Source organism: Oncorhynchus clarkii, chromosome 15 (assembly GCF_045791955.1).
Source record: "Oncorhynchus clarkii lewisi isolate Uvic-CL-2024 chromosome 15, UVic_Ocla_1.0, whole genome shotgun sequence".
Lineage (NCBI taxonomy): Eukaryota > Metazoa > Chordata > Actinopteri > Salmoniformes > Salmonidae > Oncorhynchus > Oncorhynchus clarkii.
In genome coordinates this window covers 33,485,419-33,499,539 of record NC_092161.1, presented here as the reverse complement: position 1 = coordinate 33,499,539, position 14,121 = coordinate 33,485,419, and positions in this window count along the sequence as shown.

The window sequence follows — 14,121 nt, the reverse complement described above, 5'->3', positions numbered from 1 at the left end:
CCTTAGGACAAGGGGAGTAGACAGAATGTTAAGACTACACAAGGGTTAAATGCCTTATTCCTTGCTTGGATAGATTCTAGAATCTCATTATTAAACCAAGGGCTAGATCTCTGCTTTACCCTGACCAGTCTAATGGGAGCCATCACATTCACCACATCAAGGAATCTACATTTAAAGACTTCCCAGGTGACCAGTCAATTTTACCAACGTCCTCCCTAAACACAGTATTTTTTGAGTCCTATGATTCTAACGTTTTTGTGACACTTACAGTTGACGTTGGAACTTTACATACACCTTAGCCAAATACATTTCAACTAAATTTTTCACAATTCCTGACATTTAATCCAAGTTAAAATTCCCAGTCTTAGGTCAGTTAGGATCACATCTTTATTTTAAGAATGTGAAATGTCAAAATAATAGTAGAGAGAATTATTTATTTAAGCTTTTATTTCTTTCATCACGTTCCCAGTGGGTCAGAAGTTTCATACACTCAATTAGTATTTGGTAGCAATGCCTTTACATTATTTAACTTGGGTTAAACATTTTGAGTAGCCTTCCACAAGATTCCCACAATAAGTTGGGTGAATTTTGGCCCATTCCTCCTGACAGAGCTGGTGTAACGGTGTCAGGTTGGTAGGCCTCCTTGCTCGCACACGCTTTTTCAGTTCTGCCCACAACTTTTCAATAGGATTGAGGTCAGGGCTTTGCGATGGCCACTCCAATACCTTGAATATGTTGTCCTTAAGCCATTTGCCACAACTTTGGAAGTCTGCTTGGGGTCATCAAGACCCATTTGCGACCAAGCTTTAACTTCCTTGCTGATGTCTTGAGATGTTGCTTCAATATATCCACATCATTTTCCTGCCTCATGATGCCATCTATTTTCTGAAGTGCACCAGCCCCTCCTGCAGCAAAGCACCCCCACAACATGATGCTGCCACACCAATGCTTCACAGTTGGGATGTTGCTCTTCGTCTTGCGAGCCTCCCCCTTTCTCTTCCAAATATAACGATGGTCTTTAAGGACAAACAGTTCTATTTTTGTTTAACCGACTTGCCAAAACTATAGGTTCACAAGAATTTTGTGGAGTGGTTGAAAAACGAGTTTTAATGACTCCAACCTAAGTGTATGTAAACTTCCGACTTCAACTGAAAAGATATCTTTAAAAATCCTTGTTGTGCAAAATGTAATAAAATGATCACTGATTCCATATTCTATTACTCCATTCTGCGATATTTTGGATTTATCAGACACCAATATTAAGTCAATCGTACTTTGCACTGTTTCACATATCCTGGTGGGATCTTTTATAATTTGAGTCAGAGCAAGTGATCTACAGAAGTGAATAAATACATTGTGGGTTGAGCTAAACTTTTTGCAGACATCAGTATTGAAATCCCCTAACATAATTATTTCCTTCACCAAGGAATTAATACAGCTTGACAAGACAATTTTGAGACCTTCATAGAATGCATTCTGCTTGGGCGGCCTGTAACATGCCCACAACAAAATCAACTTGGTTTTGGGAAGGCAGATATCCAGCCAGACAATCTCCAGATCAACGCTTAAACACGATCTGACGTTGAAAGCTATGTCTGATCTTACAAATGCACATATCACCCCATCATTCCAATTCCGATCCTTCCTGACAACAGAGTAATTACCTATCTCAATTTTTGAGTCACAAACAGTAAAACATAAGACACCCACCTCTGATTTGCAAACCAACAGGCGTATCTCATCAATCTTCGATAGTAGGCTTCGGCCGTTTAAGTGCACAAAATGTATACCCTTCTTTCCAAAGGCCTCACTGAATTTCCCATCCACTTGTAACTCGCCTCCCACTGCACTGCCATCTTCCCGCTGCACTGCCTCAGGTGGCCTCTCTGACGCCATGGAGCACCCCTCCCCAGGTGCTGCTCCATCGTCCTCCCCACCGAGTCCCCTGTCACTCGCCTCTGGTGGCCTTCGGCCACTGTGGACCCCCCTCCTCCGGTGCACTCTCCACCATCAGTATGTCCTCTGGTCCCACTCCACCTTCAATGCTCACACACCTCACGGGTACAGCACACAGGCAGCAAAGGTAAGCTTCATTGACCCCATGCCCAAAGCTAGCATCGCTGCATTTAAGATGAATCCACTGCACGCATTCCAAACATACCAAAGCTTTGCTGTTACTCTTTATCCAATGAGGAGCATGGGTGCATAGGCCGTTTGATGGTGTTCGTGATAAACTGAGGTCCAGTGCATTGATCGATATCACCCGATAAGAGAAGGCATAGAGTTATTATAAGATCTCCACCATTAATTTGACATTTCAGACTGATGATCGTTTTGGTTTGTGCCAAGTTGCTAAGAAAGTTTGATATATAACATACCTTCCAAATCTGAAGTGCTGGATGCCATCAAAAGTGTTTGCATGACTTGAGAAGTTGCTGACAATAATTCACTAATCTTTCATCTAGTTAGCAGATGCCCTTTTTTCCAGTGACATTTAAAACAAACACATAAAGTAAAAGTGCTGCCACCTTGCTGAACTTGCCGGTCACCATTTTTCATCCCAATTCCGTGCTACACCTGATGAACTGGAAACACAATGAAATGGGAGTATGAGCCGCATGAGCATTTTCACTTCCCTTGGGCCAAACACATATTATGTTTTGTAACTGTGCATGGCAGAGATTATTGTGACAATACTTAAAACATTAAGTGTTAGCTTTGGACTGTCACCAATAGTGACCCCCCTCATATTTCAAACAAACACACTGGACAAAACTGAATGAAACAACATTGTTTTCAATTTGACCTTTTATTTAACTAAGCAAGTCAGTTAACAACAAGTTCTTATTTACAATGACAGAGAAACGTCCATGCGTCCATCTGAGACAAATGTTGTGTGACGATGTAACAGATAAAAGATTAATAAAGCCTACACCAGCTAGATCACGTGCATATTTTTGACCTTTATTTAAATAAGCAAGTCAGTTAAGAACAAATTCTTATTTACAATGACAGCCTACTCCGGCAAAACCCAGATAATGCTGGGCCAATTGTGTACCACTCTATGGGACTCCCAAACACAGCCAGTTGTGATACAATCTGGATTCGAACCAGGGTGTCTGTAGTGATGCCTCTAGCACTGAGATGCAGTGCCTTATATGACTGCGCCACTCAGGAGCCCCCCAAAAATGAATGCCCAGCACTGGGCACGAACATATAATGCTTGCGTTGAATGCTTGGTGTTTCAACACAACAATTCAATGTTGAATCAACGCGGAAAACTGATTGGATTTGCAAAAAGTCATGAACATAAGGGCATTTCTTTTAACATAAATCTTGCTTCTACACCTGCATTGCTTGCTGTTTGGGATTTTAGGCTGGGTTTCTGTACAACACTTTGAGATATCAGCTGATGTAAGAAGGGCTATATAAATACATTTGATTTGATTTGATCTTATGACTTGGTGAAATTTGTTGAACTCACGTTAGTTGACAACTCAACCAAATGTAAATCAAAACCAGACATTGAACTGATATCTGTGCCCAGTGGGAAGTCTCTCCATCCCCTCTCACAAACATACTCAGGTAGTAAAGAAAGTGATAAAACAGCCTTGCAAACAACCTTAAGCAACCAGTTTTTCCTCTTCCGTTGTGTTGGTCCACGTAGATAATTTGATGGACAGTTCAAGCAAGGGTGGCTCATGCTAGAACAGTCAGACAGACACGGCTTCCAAGAATCAAAACACAAAAGGTGATTGGCTCCCACTCAGAAAACTTAAGGAACAAAACACGTTACCACTACCCACTATCAGCTTTGATGACAACGGTAACACCAAATGATGACTCAACAGACAGGTGGGTATTTCCATCCATGGAGGAAATTCTAGGAATCGCCACCGTGTGTGTGGCAATCATACACACACGCACACACTCACATACACATACACTACCGTTCAAAAGGGTCAGTGAAGAGTGAAGAGGCGACTCCGGGATGCTGGCCTTCCCGGCAGAGTTCCTCTGTCCAGTGTCTGTGTTCTTTTGCCCATCTTAATCTTTTATCTTTATTAATATGTATTTTTCTATGCAACTCTGCCTAGATGGCCAGCATCCCGGAGTCACCTCTTCACTTTTGACGTTGAGACTGGTGTTTTGTGGGTACTATTTAATGAAGCTGCCAGTTGAGGACTTGTGAGGGATCTGTTTCTCAAACTAGACAGTCTAATGTACTTGTCCTCTTGCTCAGTTGTGCACCGGGACCTCTCACTCCTAGCCTTAATTTCTCAGAACAAGAATAGACTGACCAGTTTCAGAAGAAAGATCTTTGTTTCTGGCCATTTTGAGCCTATAATAAAACCCACATATGCTGATGGTCCAAATACTCAACAAGTCTAACACGGAACCCAAACCGGCTGCATGCGTGCGCCATCGTGCGCTATCATGCATTCATTTATTTTGTCCCCCTACACCAAATGCAATCACGACACGCAGGTTAAAATATCAAAACAAACTCTGAACCAATGACATAAATTTTGGGACAGGTGGAAAAACATTAAACATGTATGGCAATTTAGCTAGGTAGCTTGCACTTGCTAGCTAATTTGTCATATTTAGCTAGCTTGCTGTTGCTAGCTAATTTGTCCTGGGATATAAACATTGAGTTGTTATTTTACCTGAAATGCACAAGGTCCTCTACTCCGACAATTATTCCACGCATAAAACGATCAACCGAATCGTTTCTAGTCATCTCTCCTCCTTCCAGGCTTTTTGCATCTTTGAACTTATATGGTGATTGGCATCTAAACTTTCATAGTATTACCATGACAACCAGCAACACAGTTCGTCTTTCAATCGCCCACGTGGGTATAACCAATGAGGAGATGACACGTGGGTACCTGCTTCTATAAACCAATGAGGAGATGGGAGAGGCAGGACTTGCAGCTCGATCTGCGTCAGAAATAGAAAGGACTTCTATTTTAGCCCTTGACGCGTGCGAGCAGTGTGGGTGCAATAATTGAATAACATAGATTCCTAAATGTATTTTGCGACGTGAGCGGTGTAGTCAGGGTATAAAGAAACCCAGTTTTATTGCCTCTAATCAGCACAACAGTTTTCAGCTGTGCTTACATAATTGCAAAAGGGTTTTCTAATGATCAATTAGCCTTTTAAAATGATAAACTTGGATTAGCTAACACAACATGCCATTGGAACACAGGAGTGATGGTTGCTGATAATGGGCTTCTGTACGCCTATGTACAGTAGATATTCCATAAAAAATCTGCCGTTCTCAGCTACAATAGTCATTTACAACATTAACAATGTCTACACTGTATTTTTAATCAATTTGATGTTATTTTAATGGACAAAGAATTTGCTTTTCTTTTAAAACAAGTACATTTCTAAGTGACCCCAAACTTTTAAACGGTAGTGTACATTTTCATTGTGTTTGGGAGATCATTTGTGTCACGACTCCGACCGAAGGTGGCTCCCCTCCCCGTTCGGGTGGCGCTCGGCGGTCGTCGTCGCCGGCCTACTAGCTGCCACTGATTATTTCCTCCCCCTCCCTTATGTGTTCATTGAGTGCACCTGTTTTGAATTATGTATAATTAGTGAGGCTTTATTTAGTCAGCCGGCCCGCCTGGTTCCTTGTGCGGGATTAATTATTGTGACCTTCTGTGTTGTGTAAACTTGTGTGCACGTCTGTGAGTTACGTGCTTTCCCATTTCGTGGGTCTTTTCTGGACAGTTTAAGTCCCCCTGTTTGGGGCGTTTGTTTTGTATTACGCCCTGTGTTTTCGTGGGGTTGGCTTATGTTCGCCGTTGTGGTGCATTAAAATAGCACTCCCCTGAACTCTCTGCTTCCTGCGCCTGACTTCTCACCCACTACACTCAGAACGTTACAATTTGGGTATAAGTATGTTTCATTTCTTTGTTTCATCTAATGTTTGGACGTGTGACTCAAAGCTTGTAGGCAAGTCTAGCAGAGACACTAATTGCCTAATTAGGTGGAGTGTGGTAGTGGAGTGGCTGCTTTAGTGTCGTTGTCACAGAGCCACAGAGGGGGGGACAGTCATTGTGCGCCTGTCTTTGGGTAGCTCTTCGTCAGTGTGCAGATGCAGCCCCCATCTCACCGCCAATCAAGGTGAACAGGTTAATCGTTAGATTATATTTTAGATTTGCAGCTGGTGTTTGATTGTAATGGATGCATCATATACGGCTAAGAGAGAATAACAGAAAGGGGGGGTGAGGCGGTGAGGGGTTGGCGAGCTGAAAAAGTTAGATGGTGAAAAAGTGGGGCAGATATATTTTAAGTTCAACTTGATCTCACAAACACGAGAAACAATTTCCAAATTACAACAGCATGAGAAACGCTCATGTTTTACCGAATTGCAAAACGGCCAAATTTACATGCAATCGCGACAGGTTAGATTTAGTCATGGTATTGAGAGGTTGGGTAAGTGGTAGGGTAAGGTTAAGTTGAGGCATGCAAGCGAGTGGTTACCAATTAATTGTATTTTATACCTCATTGTGATAACAGTCAGATTTAGTTAGTGGGATGCATAGATGGACAGACTGTACTCAGACAGACTGACACGAGCTGCCTATTTTGAGTGTAACAAAGGAATTGAGTAAAAGTTCTCCATTGTTGGCGAGTTGTGCTTCCCACACCTCTGATGGATTGTGGGTTTGTGACTCACAGCAGTGAGTGGAGGCACCTGGCCCTCTCCAGCCCAGGGGAACGAGGAGTGTAGATAAAGGCCATTGCAGATAGTTCATCCAGAAGCAGCACACTTCACAAGCCGGAGCTCTCTCTGCCCATGCCACCCTTGTCTATCCACCACATCAATAGATCTTACGGGACATTTTACGGAGCTCCTCTTGAACAAGACGGCGCCCTCTTGAACTTTACCTCCCTATTATATTTCTACATGCTCACGCATACAAACACAAAAACACAGTGCCTCAGACAAAGCATTTGTCTCGGAGATACCTCTGAGCGCACTGAACAACAAGTCCCCGTGTGTTTTAATGAGAGCTCTGTTTTAGACAGTGTTGAGTGGAGATGCCTCAGTGCACTCGGCCCCCATGATAAACCCGGAACAGCGGATACTGGGGTGCAGTCAAACCTTCACCGCCTGCCCCTCACTGCTCTAGTATATGAGACTGGAGAAACACTGTTTTTCCTGTGTGTTGCCATGGTGTATATTAATCATCACATGCATGGAACATTACAAGGAGCCTTTCTCTGTCCGCTCGGGGAGAGCATTTATTGGCCATGTAAGAGGGCAGGGCTATTGCTTCTGTCACATAAATAAAAAAACCTGAAAATATTGTTATATAAAATTATCATAATTGTGTGCTGACTAGGAACTCAACACTACAGCATGCATTGTTTGGCCTCGCTACATAAACCAAGTGGGTAGCGTATTTCCACTTCTCAACTAACTGTCATGTAATGGCCACCCCTTTGCTTCTACTGGCTCGTCCAACGGAACAGTGTTTGTTTGTCTTGTGTGACATAGATTTTACTGTATTTGCTCCTACCTTTCTGTCCAATGGAAATGTCCCTGTCGGTTCCGTTTCTCTATATGCCCGGTGCAAAGGAGGAATGGCGAAACAGATTATCGAAGCCTTAGGTTAAATGATGACCTCCTTTCTTTCTGTAGCCTGTCCCTTTAGAGGGGAACCTACGTTTAAAATTAAGTTGCGAAAGTAGACGTGGGATATGAATAAAGTGAATACATTTGTCTTGCTGCTGAACTCTCCTTCATTTCCCTACTGCAGAGGGAGACTAAAAGGGGGCGCCTCACTGTTTTGAGGTTAGTGGCGCCAAGCTGGAGAGGCACGACAAGCTTGCCTGGGGGGCGGAGTGTAACCAGTGAGGGCAGGGGTCATCATGATGTGGAACACTCAAGTAACGATTCAATCGGCATAACATAAATAGTTCTTGCAAGTACATGGAGTGACTCATCAAGGTGAGTTTGAAGTGTTTGAGGGAGCGTTACGTAAAAGGCACTTACAGGTCCTCGTGTTTTTGTAAGAAGCAGTTCACATGAATATCAATCAGTCCAACCTAACAAGGATAATAAAATGTATTTGCCCCATTTTTAGTAATGATCATACAGTACATATTCATGCATGTTCACATTAGCCCTTCTAATACCAGTACAGTTTATCTTCACTGTAAACCCCACACTTTTGAAGAAACCCATTGCTCTTATTATATCTGAGTACAGTTACTTAGAGTGATTTTGTAGTCATTACTCAAACTAATAGTCACTGTGACCCTCCTGATTTAAGTTGTATCAGTTTTTTATGTAACGCCACCACTACTGCCACGACTCCAATATAATGTCCCAGTGTGCCTTGCCTTTTTGAGTGAATTGTAGAGTTTCCACCAAAGACTGTATTTGTTAATGACAGAGGCATGGTTGTTGAATTCGTTGATTTTCAGTCCTGCGACCTTCACCAAGTGAGTTCATAGGTGAATATTATCATTAAACGCTTTGTGACAATACATTACATATCTCATAAGGCCAAATGTTGAGGCCTAGCTTTACCCTAATACAGCTGTCTGAAACTCATGGTTTACAGGCCACATTAGGCCTGCAAGTAGGGTTGCAAAATTCCAGTAACTTTTCCCAGATTTTTGTCATTGTAACGATTTTCGTTGGTGGAAGAAGGAGTAGACCAAAACGCAGCGTGGTACGTGTTCATGATGCCTTTAATAAACTGAACACTGAATACAAACAAACAAAATAATAAAGGGTAACCGAAATGTAACCGGGTAATCGTATGGTGAAAACACTGAAATGGAAAATAATCACCCACAACTCAAAATGGGAAAACAGGCTACCTAAGTATGGCTCTCAATCAGAGACAACGATAGACAGCTGCCTCTGATTGAGAACCATACCAGGCCAAACACATACGTAGAAAAAGAAAACCTAGACCTACAAAACAGAATACCCACCCACATCACACCCTGACCAAACTAAAAATAGAAACACACAAAGCAATCTACGGTCAGGGCGTGACAGTCATCCAACCGGGATTTGAGGAAAACCTGGTAAATGTACCAGATTTTGCAACCATAGCTGCAAGTCACATTATGCTGGCATAAGTGATGTGTATTTCCTATTGGAATCCAGCCAGAGTTAGACTATCAAACAGTTGGAATTTTTATTCATCCACAACCTGCCTTCAAAATGACTGTCAGGGTTAGAAACAGTGTGAGGAGACTACCTAAGCAATTTAAAGGAACAACCATGTCAGTAACGGGGGCAAAAAAAAGTGTGTTAGAAAAATGTATGTTATTTATTTTCGTGTAGCATAAGATTAATCAATCAATCACTCAATGTACCTGCAAATACACAGATCAACCTGCAGTAGAACATGTTTGGTAAAACGTTAATTTGTTATAACTTTTTAAACATGTGTTGATGTGACTTGAGTCAGTACCACATAAAAAAAAATTGTGCATTTTACCCCGTTTCTACCCAATTTCGATCTTGTCTCTTGTCGCAACTCCCCAACGGGCTCGGGAGGCAAAGGTCGAGTCATGCGTCGTTTCCCCCCAATTTCGATCTTGTCTCTTGTTGCAACTCCCCAACGGGCTCGGGAGGCAAAGGTCAAGTCATGCGTCCTCCGAAACATTACCCGCCTAACAGCGCTTAACACCCGCCTGCTTAACCCGGAAGCCAGTCGCACTAATGTGTCAGAGGTAACACTGTTCACCTGACCACCGAGGTCAGCCTGCAGGCGCCCAGCCAAGTGAAGCCCCCCCGGCCAAACCCTCGCCTTACCCAGACGACGCTAGGCCAATTGTGCACTGTCCCATTGTACCCCCGATCACGGCCAGTTGTGATACACCCCAGATCGAACCCGGGTCTGTAGTGACGCCGCTAGCACTGAGGTGCAGTTCCTTAGACCGCTGCACCACTCGGGAGGCCCCACATAAACATTTTAAAGTAATTATGGCTTTTCATTGACTTTGAGTTTGACTTACAAGAGGACTTTGAGTATTTGAGTAAAAAATATATTGGGGTTTACATTGCATAGTTGTACGGAAAAAGTGATACACCGATATTAGTTTTCAATGTATTCCATAAAACAATGTAATTCAGTCCCATAGGGCGGCGCACAATTGGTCCAGCGTTGTCCGGGTTTGGCCGGTGTAGGCCGTCATTGTAAATAAGAATTTGTTCTTAACTGACTTACCTAGTTAAATAAAGGTAAAATAAAGTAATAAAAAATATGCACGTTATCTCGCTGGTGTAGGCTTTATTAATCTTTTGTATCTTTTATCTGTTACATCGTCACACGAGATTTGTCTCAGATGGACGCATATTTTTCTCGCAGACTCTGGATTTCAAATGACAGGCCCTCTGGCTCCCTGTGTGTAGGTTGCAATCTGGGATTAATCTGTGGAATCCGGAGATGACGCTCACCTGTCACTTCCAATTCCTTGCCCAGGCCCACCGCTCCAGGCACCTGAAGGCACAACTCAGGCAGAGTTCTCTGGCTCCTATATTCATATATGACATTTAGACAAGCTAGGCTTCGACTCAGAGCAACTCGAGGGCGAGGACATTGAAGCCGTAAAAGTTGAAAGGATAGAATCTTTACAAGCGGGTCAAACTGGTTGCTGTGACATCAGGCTGTTGTCTTTTGTGACGTCACTGTCAGGTTGTATACTGGTTGTAAAAGGACCTTTACAATCAGAAAGTTAAATCATTATGGCATTCAGAGTAGAGAGAGGGCTATTATTTATATCTACTGGGTGTCTTTTGAAACACCAGTACCACAAAATCAAATCAACGTTTATTTGTCACGTGCGCTGAATACAACAGGTGTAGTAGACCTTACGGTGAAATGCTTACTTACAGGCTCTAACCAACGGTGCGGGGAAAAAGGTATGTGTGTGTGTGTGTGTGTGTGTGTGTGTGTGTGTGTGTGTGTGTGTGTGTGTGTGTGTGTGTGTGTGTGTGTGTGTGTGTGTGTGTGTGTGTGGGGGGGTAAGTAAAGAAATAAAACAACAGTAAAAAGACATTTGAAAAAAAGAGTAGCAAGGCTATATACAGACACCTGTTAGTCAGGCTTATTGTGGTAGTATGTCCATGTAGGTATCGTTAAAGTGACTGTGCATATATGATGAACACAGAGTAGCAAAAGCGTAAAAAGTGGGGTTGGCCGGTGGTGTTACACAATGCAGATAGCCCGGTTAGCCAATGTGCAGGAGCACTGGTTGGTCGGGCCAATTTAGGTTGTATGTACATGAATGTATAGTTAAAGTGACTATGCATATGAGATAAACAGAGAGTAGCAGCAGCGTGAAAGAGGGGTTGGGGGAGGCACACAATGCAAGTCCGTGATCAGTAAGTTGCACCTATTATACAAATCAGGGCCGTCATGCCTATTGAGATAAATCATGCCCCCTCAAGTCCATCCAGTGGTGACTTCAAGATACAGTACATGTTATTGATATTAATAGCGTTACACTAAAATTTTAACTTAGACAGCAAAGTTTGTCATTAGTGCTTCTGTATTCGGTTGCATGACGCCTTCAATGTGTGTCACCCAAGTTCCTGATCTGCATCCTTCCACGAGGACCCTCTCTGATCCGTGCCTATACTCACAGTTGTGAAAGCCGACTGACTGAATCCACTGATGACATGAGGACACAAAGCCGTGATCCGGTGTGTGCGTTTGTGTTTGCTGTGTCTATTATTGGAACTAGAACAACAGTCGTTCGAACGATAACAGAAACAACAGAGAGCACCTCATCCGTTGTTTTGATGACATTAATCACAGTCATCCTGACACAAAGTATAACCTGGGCAAGCTATGTTTGCGATCATTGGCTGACCTAAACAACAGTTTCTCTCATGAAATGTGTAAAGTCTGTTGTCATTGGCTGACACCAGCTGTCATGACTGTTTGGTTATGACACCTGTTGCATCATGATTATGAGAACTTTATGGGGCCCTTATGACAGTAATATGGAGACTTTATCACGGAGGGTTCAAGTATAGTGCTACAGTTTTTTGCCAGTTGAGGATGTGGGCATTCTTCTTCCGTCTCTGATATTCACATGGCAGCACTCATCAACAAACATCCACTCCCCGCTCACATCCCATGATCCTCAAGCAGCAGCTTCAGGGGGCGAGCATAATCCAATGCATCTGGTTCCGGATACCCATGTGCCACCTCAAGTTGAGATTGGCTGTGTAATCGTGTTCCCTCTCATCAATGGCACTGTCATTCAACAACTGCTCCATCATAGAACCTAGCTAATGTCCTGGATATGGGGCAGCCACATTTGCGTCACTGGCTGCTGTGCCTTATGCCAAGCAGTGACTCATCCCATCTGAAGCCCTGGATAGTTGGAGATGGCCCGAATGTATCATCGAATGCATCTATGATTATAGATAATCAAGCCTGGTCCCAGATCTGTTGGCGCTGTCTAGCAGTTGACAAGACAGCACAAACCTATCTGTGACCAGGCTATTGTTAATCCCCTGCTCTCTAACAAAATGTTAGGTATCTGTTTTGGCTTCCTGGTTACGTTTTTTTGTGTCTTTTATCTTTAGGGGGTGAATTCATGGCAGGACAATAAAAGTGGGAGATTGACTGACAACCGGAACATCTCAGTTTCAGATCCTAGGTACCATCCACTGCCGTTGTGCCCTTGAGCAAGACAATTAACCTCTAAGCCTTGCTCCAGGGTTGCTGCAATGCGGCTGACCTTGTGCTAATCGCAACTGGGTGCTGTGCATTTGTGTTGTCTGGGGAGCATATTCTATCATTTTGTATTGTGTTCTTTGGGAATGTCTAAATGGTTCTTACATACAGTGGATAGGCTTCGTGTAAACATTGGAGGCAAACTGCAAATAAAAGGAAAACAAAAGAAAGTACTTGTTCGGGGGAACAATAGCCTCTTTATGTTAATCTCTAACAGCTGTAAGTCTGTCTGGAAAGTTACACAAGCTGTAGCTATAAGGATCCCCCTGCTGGCTTATGTGTATGAGTAGACTTGTAACCCAACATCCCTTATCAGCAAGGAGAATCATAATTCAAAACCCCTTGACTTTTTTTCCTTCCACAAACACATCGGTGTCTCCTCAATAACTAATGAATTTACTAAATGCACTGTTTGCTCTCCCAAGGCTCACATTATGTAAATAACGCACTTCGGTTTACAGATCAGTTTCGGTGGCCCTCTGCTTCTTCCAGCTACAGTGATCTATAAACCATATGCTTCCATTCATTCAGATGTGATGGGGAGGCTGGACTCAAACAAGGCAGAGCAGTGAAAGCGAAGTTGGCAACACGCTTCTCTCCTGTATTTATGATAGTGTCTTACATGACTGTACAGAGTGACCTTCGTTCCTCAAGTGAACCCTCTTTCCCTTCAATCGAGTGAAATCAAAAATGCCATTTTTTTTTTTTTGCTCTGAAAATCCCTAAACAGAGTTCCCAGAAAATGTTTAAGGGGAAAAACAACACAGTCAAATAATGGTCATTGGAGGCCAGGAATGTGTTGAGTGTCTATTTGTGAACATGCACTGGGCTCTCGTGTTATTTTTTTGTCCATTTATCATGCTGCATTAAATCAACATATGGATTAGTAAAACGTCTAGCTTAAAAGAACAAAAAAGTGTTAAATCAACACTGAACGTGTTGTGTCTGTGGACCCATATAGATGCCAGAACAGTGTTTAAAATCCAGGTAGCAGATAATGGACCTTATCAGATATTTATGTAGTTGGTGCTGTATATTAACTAACATTAACTAATATACATGGGTTCTAACTTAAAACATTATTTGTAAGTTTACAATTAATTGCACAACTTATTCTCCCCACACATAAAAACAATGAAAACTGCCTGAAAGCCACAAAGGCAATATAATAATATCTATGACTCACACGGTGGAGGAACATTTTGCCTGTAAACTGTAAACTCTAAACTGTAAACTGTACACTGTACACTGGTGCGCATCAAAGTGGTACTTCACTTTTTACTATGGAAAATGGCTGTGAGGATCTTTCTACAATATTCACAACATATTGGCACAATTACAATCTTTAATCAGTTACATGTGGACAAATGTATTTGAGTGA